The 13,393-nt window shown below is 34.8% G+C and overlaps 1 protein-coding gene across 4 annotated transcripts in view; it reads right to left on the bottom strand.

Moving 5' to 3' along the window:
• Positions 1-13,393, bottom strand: part of Nox (NADPH oxidase) — a 111,871-nt gene that overhangs the window by 10,080 nt on the left and 88,398 nt on the right. The window lies entirely within an intron of this gene.

Raw genomic sequence — 13,393 nt, 5'->3', positions numbered from 1 at the left:
AGGATCCAATATTAGCTACAAGAAACCCCCAACTTCATCTTAACAAAGTCGAACTGTGGTTGTAAACGTGGCGTATCAAAGCAAATGAGACAAAATCTACCCATGTGACATTCACCCTTTGTAAAAGAACATGTCCCTCAGTAAAATTGAATATTCGCGAACTTCCGCGAGCACACAATATTAAATATGATTTTGATCGACGTTTGATATGGAAAAAACATATAGTGACAAAACGTAAACAGCTTGGGCTTAAACTAAACCAAATGTATTGGCTGATAAGCCGTAAATCTAAATTATCGTTAGATAACAAGGTTTTTCTGTATAAGTCAATACTTAGACCCATTTGGACCTATGGTATTGAACTGTGGGGTACTACTAGCAAATCTAACATAGCTATCCTCCAGAGGTTCCTGAATAAAGTGTTGCAATAGTCCATATTACGTCTCCAACAAACTGATTCAGCGCGATATCCAATGGGATTCGGAGTGTTGGTGCGAAGTACTCTGAAAGACTATTAGTGCATCCCAATGCACTCGCCAAAGAGTTAAATGTGTGCGATGACAGTGAAGTGCGTAGGCTCAAACGCCAACTTTGATTTCAAAATCACCATTTTTAATGATATTAATACTATCTAACTACGTGTAGCGATCTTGAGGCATGTCGAATTTTACGTAGTGGAATAACGGTCTACAAAATACCCAGAAATATAATCCCAGATGTTGAACACGGGCGGGGTGCCAGCAGCGCCAACTAGAACCCGATAACGAATAGCTGGCAACCACGAGACGTTTATCTGGGATGTTATTGAAGGGTATTTCTAATCATTCAGTAACCGACCATCGTTTGGTTTAGACGTGCTATCATCAGCTGCCCAAGCCTCCAGGTAACACCGCTGCCATCCGTTTTATCTATTTTGTATTTTCTACATTTTTTATATTACCAATAAATAACGGCCACATAATGTAAACACCACTGTTTTATTTCGTTTTACCTCCATTCACTGAGCCATATAATTTATCCTAAATAAGTAGGTATGCTAAATTAATACAGAGCGTTTATTAATTAAATTGTACAAATATAAGTGAACTTAGCCATAAAGGATTAACAGACATTGTAGGATTACAATAGACCCAAAATTATAAATACTCTTTAAATCAACATAATCTATCACTCACACTGATACTTACTAATTAGGTTGTTTCATGATTTGGAAACTTAATAATAGCCGTGTGAAATAAACATTAAAGTCGGTTTATTTTACTAAACAACTTCTACGTCCTTAATATTTTAATCATTTTAAATGATATACGAACTAACGCTTTATACGGAATTAATGCACATTTAAAAACAAATTAGACATTAAAATCGCATTTGGTTAAACACTCTGAAGGCGATTAAAGAGAGAAATCGAGTAGGTTAATGAGATCATTACAAAATCAGTCTAGTGGGGTTGAGAAATAATTAATGCGAATATTAAAGATTACACTGCCCAAAAACGAAAAGTTTTGGACTAAAAAATAGTCTACTCTCAAGTATTTGCATCTGTTGATTTCAAAAAATTACTAGGAAAGTACTGATTGGTTCTATTTTTAGATATACCAGTCATATTTTATATTTTCTGTAATCTACATTATATTCAACTGTCAACTATCAAAACCAAATCAAGTACTGTCCATCGATAGCATAGAATTTGACAAGAAGTGACAAGGAGCAAGGTCTGGAGAATATGGCGGGTGTGGTAGCATTTCACATTTTAATGTTTCCAAATATGTTTTCGTCGGTTTTACAAAGTGTGGTCAAGCGTTATCATGCCAAAGAATGACAATGTTGTGTCTTTGTTCGTATTCCGGCTGTTTTTCGCTCAGTGTTCGGCTCAGACGCATCAGTTGAGGTGGATGGTGATCTCCATTGATGATTTCATTGAGTAATGTCTTCAAATCCTTGTTTTTACATTTTTTCAGCTGTCTAGAACGCTCTCTGTCTTCGCTCAAGGATCAAAATCATCAGTTCTAAAACGTTGAAACCAGTATTCACATGTTGAAGTCGATGGAGCCCGGTTGCCATAAGTTTCACACAGCATTCAATGACCTTCAGCCGTATTTTTATTCATATTGAAGTAAAAAAGTAAAAATTCTTGGAAATATGATTTATTCGGTACAAATTCATACATAATACATATTAACACCATCTGTTGTAAATCCTTTAAAATAATAATTAAATTAAATTTAAAATAAAAAATAAATAATTTATAAGCTGAATATATTTTAAAAATTAGCATTTTCCAGTCTCATTATTTCACTATTTCAACTAGTATGGATAAACAAAAGAATTCGAAGGAGTTTTCGAGACCAAACAATTATAATGGCGTGGAACAATAAACCACTTGCCTGAAGATAACAACTGAGAGCAGCTGTAACGTTTTAACGGTAAATTATTTTAAACAATGTTTCGTTTCGTTCTTATGAAACTCGGAGGAAAGATAAGCATAGCACTTTTTTTGAACGACTGCTGGTTATTATTTTAGTTGGCGAAAGGTATGGGAATATATTTACCGAAATTTTACGATACAGTGGTGAGATAATGCCAATCAATATTTGGCAAGCGGTTGATGCATTTCATTTAGAGATACGATCTCTTCGATACGGTTTTTTTTCGAGTAAAATTATTTTGTCCGATTTCAATTGGATTTTTGTCAGTAGTGTTACCATATGTAACTTCTCTTCGTGATCGAACAACTATCTTTTGTATTTAGTTCTATGCTTCATTGGTAAATATTATGTTAATATATTAATAATGATTTACATACATTATATTCAACTGTTAACTATGAAAACCAAATCAAGTACTGTCCATCGATAGCATAGAATTTACCCCCTAAAAAACGATTTCTCCTTTGAAGCTACCTACAAATCAACTCAGTTTTTGGCATCTTTATAAGAAGTGACAAGGAGCAAGGTCTGGAGAATATGGCGGGTGTGGTAGCATTTCACATTTTAATGTTTCTAAATATGTTTTCGTCGGTTTTACAAAATGTGGTCAAGCGTTATCATGCCAAAGAATGACAATGTTGTGTCTTTGTTCGTATTCCGGCTGTTTTTCACTCAGTGTTCGGCTCAAACGCATCAGTTGTGGTCGATGGTGATCTCCATTGATGATTTCGTTGAGTAATGCCTTCAAATCCTTTTTCGCCATTATGTTAATATATTAATAATGATTTTAATTTATGAAAAAAATAAATTGGGGAAAAATAATTTCGGGTTTTTTTCTTACCATTTTCGAAAACTAACATTGCAAACGCCTTGTTCTTAATTGACATAAATACTGCGATAAATCTCTTTATAAACATATTGGTTGGGAATGGGATCAGGATAAGTTTACTGTGGATCCCTTTTCACGTTGCTATACCGGGAAATGAGCGCGCGGATAGTGCGGCTAAGTTGGCAGCCTCATCTCCCCTCTCCATCGCCAATGTTTGTGTCCATACCGCCCTTATCCCATTCGTTTTTTGTATCACAAATAACGAGGTACAATGTCGTTGGGCCCAGGAGGCCAGCCACAACAGGCTCTTTGAGATTAAAGCTGATTTTTTCTTCTCTCTTCGCGTTCCTTCCTTCGTCACCATACCGTAACGTTGAATCGACTGAGATTGGGTCACAGTCATTTATAGCACAACCACTTGATGACTTCGAGCCCGCCTGTTGACTGTGAGTTTTGTCACCGTGTCTCTATTTCAGTTTACCACATACCGAATCGCCGATTGTCCACGGCTCACCCAGTTTAGTACTAAGTATGGGATGCAAAATTTTAGAAATGTCTTAACAGGTGAAAATACAGACTGCTCGGTTTTCTAAGAGAAATCGATTTTCGTCATAGAATCAAGTCTATATTAAGTTTAGTGTTACTGACCAAATAACCATCAACGCTTCGATATGGGTGCTGATGTGTCCTGTCTGGATAGAACCTCTACTTGGTTATGGTTGTGTTTGTAGTCCTGTATTTGTGTTAATTTTTTAATTGTATGTACACTATTTATACTTTTAACCCCTCTTTATTTTTTGTGTTATTAATTTTATTTATTTATTAACTTATTATTTTATATATACACTTTATGTCTGTCCCCGTTCCCCCTAGATCAACACCGTACCATTGTCTAGTCGTTAAAGTGATAAAAAACATGTTGGTATTGGAGTTTACTATTGTTATAAAAGTTAAAAGATAGGATTAAGTAGAAAAGCACAGGTGTACATTATATTATTAAACGAAACCCAGCTACCAAATTTACGTCCCAAATTAACAAAGCATAAAGATTGCTTGGTTGTATGTTTTGAAAATGAAGTCGACGTTTACTTGTTCCTCAAATTACCGCTATTTTACGGATTCAACTACAAGTGTAGAGACGTTTAATATTTGCTACCCTGAGAGGATGAGTAACAGCTAAAAAACCGAGATGGAGAAAAGTCCTATGAACGGATGAGTCCAAATCTCAGAATTTTTAATTGTATACCATTTCTTCTACTAGTACTAAATATAGCTAATAACTTTATATGTTCATCTAAGGTTCGATATAGATTTGAGTGATTCATAACTTCTTTGTTACATAGACGTTTTGTATATAAGAATACTATTTGAATACACATAAGCTCTTGTTGACCATCTTCAACTTCAAATATCCCCAAAGCGAAGCACACGGTGACAGAAAAGCATAATTTAGGTTTGAGTGAGATACTCTCTGATTTTACTGTGTATTACGAGTCGATTGTTGGGATATATAGGTCTTCACCTCTTTGCTAACGAGTCAATTTCGATTCTGATAAATCCTTGACAAAAATATATGTAACTGGTGAACAAACATAGCTACGTAAGTTTGATATGCATGACAGCCAACAAGCTTTGAAAAAGTCTCTCCTTATTGAACCGAAACAGAAAAAACCATGTCAAAATCGACTAAAAGTTAATGAAAACTCTTGGGTTCTAAATTAGCACAACGTACTTTCAAAAGTCTCAAAAATTACTCAACAAATACCATCGAACAACTACCTGATATGTCATTGTACAACCTTAGCTGTCGATTTTCAGATATAAAACATTTCTTGGTTGATATATTGGAGTTAATTAGTTTTAATGAAAGTCCTGAGGGTACTCGTGTAGTGGTGAAGATTTCGTAATGTTTTTATTTCTTAGCTCATTAAAAGCTCTGTTATGACTTGGACGAAAATATCGTGGTATTCAGCTAGTCCTCTCACTGACATCACTGGGCGGATTAGTGCGAATGAATATCTGAATATCCTCAATGATCATGTTCTTACCATACGTACAATATTGCTGCCAAACTCCAAGACAACAACACGTCCATATACATAGCCAAAAACCGACATAGCTGTCGATTTTCAGTTGATATAAAACATTTCTTGGTTGATATATTGGAGTTAATTAGTTTTAATGAAAGTCGTGAGGGTACTCTTTGTAGTGGTGAAGATTTCGTAATGTTTTTATTTCTTAATTGTATGGAGCTACCTACAGTCAAGCAGAAAGAAAGAAAGCTGTGTTATGACTTGGACGAAAATATCGTGGTATTCAGCTAGTCCTCTCATTGACATCACTGGCCGGATTAGTGCGAATAAATATCTGAACATCCTCAATGATGATGTTCTTACTATGCCTATCCATATACATAGCCAAAACTCGACATAGTTGTCGACTTTCAGTTGATATAAAACATTTCTTGGTTGATATATTAGAGTTAATTAGTTTCAATGAAAGCCGTTAGAGTTCTCGTATATCAGCTAATAGTGGTGAAGATTTCGTAATGTTTTTATTTCTTAATTATATGGAAATTTTGTTTTTCACGCTTCCTTGCTTCGTTTTGTATATTTGTACAAGAACGTTTCCGAAAAATAAACAATGAGGCGTAAAATAATATAGGTGTAAAATAACATATTGCCTCCGGATTACCAGTGGAAACAGGTGTAATGGTTTAACGGTAACAGTTCAACAATGGGAAGCAATTTTTCATTTCACAGAAAAGCAGGTAATACACCTGTACGGTAGCTGTCTATTATTTCTGGTAGTGAAAGGATTGACAGTACAGTTTCAGAAATTTTCTGATAATCTGTGTAAGGATAATGTTAGCAATTTTAGCGCTCAGTAGTTATAGTTCTGTTAGGAATTTAATACCTACTGGAATATTCATAATTAAGACTTTTAGTAAGGAATTCATAAAAAAAGATAACATTTTATAAAAATATATTTATAGGAATAGTAATTTCTTTTTCACATATATGGAAAGGGTGTCAAAACTTTTTTTTAACAATAACAAAAGTAGCTTCACTCAAAGTGCTATAATTCACAAACTAATGATCCGACAGCTCTCAAATTTATACACGAATCTTTGGAGGGTTAGGGCTAACTAAAAATATATGGATTTAATTCTAGTGGCGCCATCTATATGTCAGGTCGGGGACTTTTCAATTGATCTGTTATGTTCTCGAATATCGATAGTTTTTGAATAACGCTGTAAACAATTTCTTTTAAATGTAAATGTTATTACAACTTATTGTATATCTATCATTCGTCTATACACATAACTATTTATACAGATGTATACTAATGTAATTATGTATAGAAACACTATAGGGTTTCACGCATGACTGAAAATACATCAAATTAACGCAATTTATGTATTAATTCTGATACGAGCAACTTTGCTCTTGGCTGCGATACATAAATATTTCCTTAATTGTCACCTAATACCAAATATACCTAGCCCGTTCTCCCATAAAGGAGATCGTAACAGCCTAACTGTCGCTCTAAACCCACGGATAATAGTTGTCGAGCATTTCGATTTAGAGATGCAACGACAGAAATGGTATACTTGACTTTCCATTGGCCGCAAACCTTCTGACGGCTATTTTAATTACTCGTCTATGAAACCTCGTTGACTACTGTTAGGTTTTAGTTGCCCTGAAGTTAGTCAATTATTATTTATTCTTTAACAATTTTTTTTAATAGTATTTATTACATTGTCACTAGTCGTTGCCGACTAACCTAAAATTTATCTTTACAATAACGTAAATCTAGGTAGGACCCATCGGCACTATCTTAGTCTCTAGTGTAGTAATGTTTATGTGTTAACACTGCTATTTTTCTATTAAATACACCTCACTACACTACACAAGATCAAATGGTTTGATTCTTTTCAGCCTGTGTCCTGCTCTGGTGTTATCCAAAAGTTGTATTATTTCTATATTAACATGAGAATGGAGCCTGCCTTCTTGTCTTCTTGCAATTCTTCTGATTTCCTGAGTGACAGTCGGTATCTGAAGGTCTCAAGTAATCAGTCCTGTAATATCTCGGTGCACCTACAGTATATTTTAGGACTTTGTTATGGATAAGTTTTATTGTATTTATATTAGTTTTCACGTAACATCGCTATAATTAAATTCCACATGTCCATGTAGTTTATGTTTCAATACTTGCTTATATCATAGCAATTTATTATGTGCTAATAAACGTGATTTTCCTCCAAATAACCAATATATTTTCTTATATTTTAACTCCAGTTCTATACTTTTATCTTATCTTTTTTTTTTCATGTGCCAATAATGAAAATAATATTTGATAATAAACGCGCGTAATATATTTTACCGTAATTGTTTCACATTAATTAAGGCTTTTATTCAGAAACATTAGTACAACATATGTTAATCAAAATATTTTCCATCATCTTCTTGTTTTTCCCATTTTCTAGCAACAATTTCAAATCCATTTTCGCATTTCTTCGGCCTTTCGAAACAGTGGGCTGACTTCGTTGGCGCGGTAGAGAGAGCGACAGGGCAGCCCACGTACTGTTCCGATAGTCGCGGGTTTTAATCCTGCTAGAACATGCGTGTATTTTATGTTTGTGATTGTAATCATCCAGGCATCCCAGTAAGAAGAGTGAGTAAGACCGGATGTCTTCTGGGATGGTCCCTAGGTTGGTCACAGGTCATTCCGTAAGCTTAATACCGAGGACCTTGGCGCGAAACCCACGTTAGACCGTAGGTCCAGTCCGGATAAACTCTTGTTGGTAAAAAGGAGACTATTTATAAAAAAGAATTTAAAAAGAACCAAAACACTGTACGAAAAGTAATGTAATCATCAGAATGTACTGAGTATAAACATCACAGCTAAGACATCGCCGAAAAACGGCCGCCTTTAAAGAAGAAAAAGAAAGCGCTGCTTCACCAAGACAATGCACCGTGTTACAAATCAGTGAAAACGATGGCAAAAATCCATGAATTGGGCTTCGAATTGCTTTCTCATCCACCGTATTCTCCAGATTTGCACCCCAGCGACTATTTCCAGTTCTCAGATCTCAAAAGAATACTCGCTGGGAAGAAATTTTCGTCGAATGAAGAGGTGATTGCTGAAACTGATGCCTATTTTGAAGGACAAATCGTACTATAAAAATGGTATTGAAAAGTTGGCGGGTCGCCATAATCAGTGTATCACTCTTGAAGAGAATTATGAAATTTGAATAAAAAAAACTAATTTTTTCAAAAAAATGTGCTTTACTATGGTAGGCCGGGGACTTGTATTCACATGACCTGTCAAATATGTCAAAGCTAAAATAAATTAAAACTTAAACTTTATGTGGCAACATTGTACCGTTTTGACATCATAAATTTTGATGACGTGAGTTCACTGTTTTATTGCATATACTATAGAAAGTTAAATATGTTTCACCAAAACCGCAATGTGTTGCTTCATTGTGTTCTCACTTTTCAACAATTATGAATGCGGTAGAACTGCCCATTCGGATCCATTAAGATAAATAAGTTAATGACGAGTAATAATAAAAATATGATTCAGTTTTACAACTTCATTCATGCCCACATTTCATGTTTCACCTCAGCTAAATAACAAATAACTCATAATATAGTACACGACATCAAAATTCCAATTAGTGCCAAGGAAATATATTTTATGATCTAATAAATATCCCGATCGTAATTTAGTCTATCTCTGCGGATCGTTATACGTACAAGGTATAAATCAGCAAACCGACCACGCAAAGAACATTTCAAAAACCGTAAAAATTATGTTTTTTATTCAACCTGATTCTTATGCTTCATTCCGGTATTACGTATGCGTGCAGAATTCGAATTAATGATCAGCGAGAGGTCCGGTGCCGACCAAGAATAAATTGCGTCGGAAAGAAGGTATGTCTGTTATAATCAAAGACAGAAACAAAAAAATAGCGGCCGAAACATAAGAAGGCAATTTTGCCGCGGATTTGACTTTGATATGTGCGCACTGGCGATTCAACTCCGATCATCTATCATGGCCGAATAACTTTTTACAATATGTTACCTCTGAGAATACGTACTTATTATTTAGATCAATTCTGACGCATTTTGTGGTATAGTCTATTCAAAGTTTTTTTAGCGTCATGAATATTTGTGACGTCGAGACATTGCAATTTTGCCGCATCAACTCGGAGTTTTAGTGCAGTTGGGCTTTTACATACAACAAAATTCTAATCTAAATAAAATAGTTGAACAAAAACGTTATCAAATATAATTTAATCAGATTTAATTTAAAAAGAAAACAAAAATTTTAACATTATAGTATATCCAAAAACTACAGTTAATTATATAGCAACAATAATTTATAGGTAAGAGTTAAAACCTCTTATCACTATTGCTTTCAAGAATTTTGCATACGTCTGACAGCTGGTCGCCGTCCGGTTGTCAGATGTACGCTAAATTATTCAAAATATTAGTTATAATTACAACAGGCTATAAACCGGCAAACATTATTTTATATATTACTAGCGACCCGCCCCGGCTTCGCACGGATGCAATGCTGATACTAAATTAAATACATTACAAAAAAAATATGAACGTTGTATATAAAAACATAGCGGCCCGCTCCGACTTTGCACGGGCATAAAATATATATGCCTATGTCACTCAATGAAAACATGATTAAAATCGATCCAGTATTTTTGGTTCATTCATTATTGTCCTTGGCCTGCACGCATTAAATTTGGAGTAAAACAATTCCTCTTCCCCTATACTTACCATGAAGATTTCCTGCTATCTTTGGAATATCTAAATTCATACAATTTTTATTACATTACACATTTTTAAACGCAAATTTTAAATTTGTAATATCTCCGAAAATATTTGTTTAATTTACATGCTGTAAGGAACCATATTGATCTATATTAATTGCACATTGTATTTAAGGTACTTAATTCGATAAGGATTAATGCCGTATTGCTTAAAATAGCTTCGAAAATAAGCCATTTTTCTCACGTAAAAAGTAAACAATAAAAATGGTTAATGTGGGTTATCCCTAAAAGATAAACATATACAATCGCGGACTTTTTTGTAGACCTTTTTATGGTGTACAATACTGTAGTATTGATTAATTTGATCTAACTCGTAGGGTTAGGCAGCGTTTTTGCTAATTGCTAAATAAGAAATCACACAAATAAGAATCACACTAAACACAAAATCACGTTAGAAACCTCTAAAATTAGCAATGTTGCCTTAGTATATTATGCATGTATTATACATATAAACCTTCCTCTTGAATCACTCTATCTATTGAAAAAAACCGCATCAAAATCCGTTGCGTAGTTTTAAAGATTTAAGCGCACATAGGGATATAGGGACAGAAAAGGCGACTTTGTTTTATACTATGTAGTGATATATATTTATTAATACCATCAAAGTTGCTGACAAATGAGATATGACGGAGCAGCATCAAACACTGTAGGTTTGATAGCATTCGCAAGTTATAACCCGTGAAAATGTTTAGAAAACAAAAACTATTAATTTACTCTAAAAACTCTTTTTATTTAGTGGAAATAAATAATGGAATAAGGTAATGGAAATAAGATAGAGTTGATGAATTAATTATAATACTGTCACGTATTTCTGGAAGAATTTTACGAGCGAAAGAAATATATCATATTTGTTGATCCATTATTTCAACGACAACAAAGTGTAACTTAACCTAAAACACGCAAATATCATAATTAAATTACGTTTCCATCCACATCCGTATAATAAAATATTGAAATAATACACTCCCGCTCCCTACTGTTTCCTCGGGTAAACTCACAATTCCTTTTCCCAACAGTATAATCCAAACTAATCAAGTTTGCCGCGACCGTTTTGCTTTTCGTCGAATTTTATTTATTAAAACGTCAAAATATAAATAAGACGCGGTCGAAAGTAACTGTAAACTTTACGCGAAAAAAACTTTTATTTTCCTTGCCTTCAAAAGCAGTTCCTTCCTGCGAGGTAGGATGATGTGGGAATACCTGACAGTTCTCAAATCGTCAACCTTTTTTTTGTTCGTGGAAAACCCGGAGAAATCTTCAGGAGATTATCTTCAACTTCGTAAAAGAAAATTATAACAAATCTTCGTCATGTGAAGAATCTCAACACTAACTCAATAAAAGTATTCAAACTACTGAAGTAATTTAGCTGGTATCTAACAGGTTAATAGAAAAGTTCTTGGCCTACCATCGTAAAACACTTTTTTTTGCCAAAATTAGTTTTTTTTATTCAACACAATTCCCTTCAGGGGTGATACACTGATTATAGCGACCCTCCAACTTTTCGATACAGTTTGTAGTACGATTTGTCCTTTGCTTTAAAATAGGCTTCAGTTTCGGCGATCATCTCTTCATTCGAGGAAAATTTCTTCCCAGCGAGCATGCTTTTGAGATACGAGAACAGGACATAGTCGCTGGGGGCCTGATCTGGAGAATACGGTGAATGAGAAAGGAATTCGAAGCCTAATTCATGGATTTTTGCCATCGTTTTCACTGACTTGCGACATAGTACATTGTATTGGTGAAGCAGCACTTTCTTTTTCTTAAAATGCGGCTTGAAATGGCCCTTCAAACGGTCCAATAATGCTATGTATTAGTCGCTGTTGATGGTCCTTCCTTTTTCAAGGTAGTCAATAAAAATTATTCCATGCGTATCCCAAAATACAGTCGTCATAACATTGCCAGCCGACTGTTGTGTTTTACCAAGCTTTGGAGCGGGTTCATTGTGTGCAGTCCACTCGGATGACTGTCAATTGGACTTCGGAGTGAAATAATGGAGCCATGTTTCATCAGATTGCACAGCTTTCTCATACCCAAATATTCGTGAATGATATGATGTACACGTTCAGTTAATATCTTTATAGTGTCTGCTATATCATTCAATTTCAATTTACGGTCATTCAAAATCATTTTGTGGATATTTTAAATGTTTTCTTCGGTAACGACCTCTTTTGGGCTTTAATAAGACTCGTATAAACTATTGTGATTGACGAAATAGTTACGTCACGCTTCATAACATTATTTCAGCCAATCAGTATTTCTTTCAATTCCTTTTTTTTTCTGGCGGAAATAACATTTATTCCGGATAAAATAAGCATAAAGTTTTCTTGTCATGGTCCCATCACGCGTATTTACTCAACATCAATCATGATACGCGCAACAAGAGTCTATTAACCATCTTTGAATGATCTATTTCATTACCGAACGTCATTTATATGTCAAAACAGACACTTCCTGACGCGTACCTAACAGATTAACTTGTTAGCTTATTAGGTATCGGCTTCTACAACACCAACAAACAACTTAGGCCGGATGTATCATTTCATATCGGCGGTTGTATGCAAAAACCCAATCAGTAATCGGTGAACGATTACAATTAATCGACCAATGGCCAAATTAATATGTACGCTTCTACCTGGTATCCTCTTATTTGTGATGGTGTTCGCAATCAGCGGCGCGTCAGATTTATCTCGCCATCGACAAGTTCACGGAATACGGCAGCGTGTTTGGCCTCTTGGGCCACCACACCCGTTTTGATCTACGTTGACCATCATGGCTGGGTAGTTGGCACAAATAGTGATGTGGGATCAATTCATAATCGGACATCGTTCTGCGTTGTTACTGTCCATTTTTTTTAAATTACACCTTCCATGAAATTTGTTTGGAACAAAAATTTTATTATTACTATTAAAAGGTCAATCGAAAAGTCCCCGGCCTACTATAGTAAAACACATTTTTTTGGCAAAATTAGTTTTTCTTTATTCAACATAATTCCCTTCAAGGGTGATACACTGATTATAGAGAACCTCCAACTTTTCAATACCATTTTTGTAGTACGATTTGTCCTTTGCTTCAAAATAGGCCTCAGTTTCGGCGATCACCTCTTATTTAGACGAAAATTTTTTGCAGGCGAGCATTCTTTTGAGATCTAAGAACAGGAAATAGTCATTGTGGGCCAGATCTGGAGAATACGGTGGATGAGGAAGCAATTCGAAGCCCAATTCATGGATTTTTGCCATCATTTCACCGACTTGTGACACGGTGCCTTGTCTTGGTGAA

Source organism: Rhynchophorus ferrugineus, unplaced genomic scaffold (genome assembly GCF_030347505.1).
Source record: "Rhynchophorus ferrugineus isolate W39M unplaced genomic scaffold, kcgeb_rfMv2 rfM8, whole genome shotgun sequence".
Taxonomy (NCBI): Eukaryota; Metazoa; Arthropoda; class Insecta; order Coleoptera; family Curculionidae; genus Rhynchophorus; species Rhynchophorus ferrugineus.
Note: the sequence above shows the minus strand (reverse complement) of the source record. Positions and strands in the feature narration are given on the sequence as shown.